The sequence below is a fragment of the Phocoena phocoena genome, chromosome 13 (genome assembly GCF_963924675.1).
Source record: "Phocoena phocoena chromosome 13, mPhoPho1.1, whole genome shotgun sequence".
NCBI classification, from domain to species: domain Eukaryota; kingdom Metazoa; phylum Chordata; class Mammalia; order Artiodactyla; family Phocoenidae; genus Phocoena; species Phocoena phocoena.
The window spans coordinates 44,000,398-44,002,099 of NC_089231.1; the positions used below are offsets into that span (position 1 = coordinate 44,000,398).

Below are 1,702 nucleotides of genomic sequence, written 5' to 3' on the forward strand. Positions count from 1 at the left end.
CCCAACGGTAGAGCATCATCCAGTGAGAAATCTCCAGCTCAAAACTTCGCAAACCACTTTTGACACATTCGATTAGTCACAGCACCTTCTCCATATACTGCACAAATCTTCTTTTGCGTTTTGATTGCGTTTTTATCTTTCTTGAAATAATAAAGCATAATATGCCAAAAATGTTGCTTTTTTCTTCCACCTTCAATAATGAAATGGCTACACAAAAATTCACCAATTTTGATGTCTTTTTAAATTTTTTATTATTTTTTATTTTAATTTTTAAATCAATTAATTGTTTATTTATTTTGCTGTATGCGGGCCTCTCACTGTTGTGGCCTCTCCCATTGCGGAGCACAGGCTCTGGACGCGCAGGCTCAGCGGCCATGGCTCACGGGCCCAGCCGCTCCGCGGCACGTGGGATCCTCCCGGACTGGGGCACGAACCCGTGTCCCCTGCATCAGCAGGAGGACTCTCAACCACTGCGCCACCAGGGAAGCCCCTTTTTTAATTTTTTTAACGTCTTTATTGGAGTATAATTGCTTTACAATGGTGTGTTAGTTTCTGCCATATAACAAAGTGAATCAAAAAATATGGAACGCTTCACGAATTTGCGGTCATCCTTGCGCAGGGGCCATGCTAATCTTCTCTGTATTGTTACAATTTTAGTATATATGCTGCCAAAGCGAGCACAAGTGTTTTTTTAAATGCACGCTGATATGACAGCTGTCACACACAATCTAACAAAATTGTTTCAATGAAGTTAAAGACAACTGAGTGCTACTAGAGCCATCTTAGGGAAAAAACCGAGCAAACCTTTTGGCCAACCCAATATTTTCAAGGTTATTTTGGAGGATAGGGGTGTGTGTGTGTGTGTGTGTGTGTGTGTGTGTGTGTGTGTGTAAAATGAGGGTAAAGGGGAAAAGAGAAGAGAGCATTATATTCCTGGAAGGACATGAGTAAATGTCACCAAACTGAGGTGTGGGTGTGCTGGGAGGCCTGCTTCACTGTGGACAAAATCCCCCTACCTCACAATTTTATCACAGATGGGCCTGCTAAGGCTTCCCGAACAGTATAAAGTTTGAGGCGTTTAGAGGCCAGTGGAGAACATTTCTGTGTTCTTCCTCTTTTTCAAGACGCCCTTCCTTACCGCGGGAACAAAGTGCGAAACCAGAAACCATAAACAATATGGAAAATCCCTTTTCCCTCTGGAGGTGAACAAAGTTAGCATTCATTACAATGTTGACTTTATCTCTCCACCTACAGTTTTCTGAAAAAAATTTCAGAATAAATCTCTAGCTTTGATTTCACCCTAGGGTTTGTTTATAGGAATTCTTGGAAAGATAAGGGAAGTAGCAGGGGCTGGGGAAGAGAGGAGGAGAGTTTGGTTGCTAATAGCAGCCCTGGACTGTGTGACAGGACTTGTAGGGCTTACGGGCAGCCCAAGAGTGTTTACTGAGAGTGTCAGACAGAAACCATCATGCTGACCCAAATGTGACTAATGAGCCTAGGGAGATCCACCAAAAAACCCCTCAGAAGACAGAAAAGAATACTGGTTTCTCGGAAGTTACTTCATTCATTTGCACGTAGACAAGTGACATTCTTGCATATCAGGAAAAAGTGAAATAGAAGCGATGCAATGGCTTTGGAGAGCAAAGGTGGAAGTAAAATACTGGCTTTAAAGACCTTTTCAAAATGATCTGACTGATGATTA

General features: G+C 42.3%; 1 non-coding gene across 1 annotated transcript; it reads right to left on the minus strand.

Annotated features, from left to right (window-relative positions):
• Positions 1–575: 575 nt before the first annotated feature.
• Positions 576–681, minus strand: LOC136133340 (U6 spliceosomal RNA). The gene has a single exon (XR_010656491.1). It is a non-coding gene; the product is annotated as a U6 spliceosomal RNA (small nuclear RNA).
• Between the last annotated feature and the right edge of the window lie 1,021 nt (positions 682–1,702).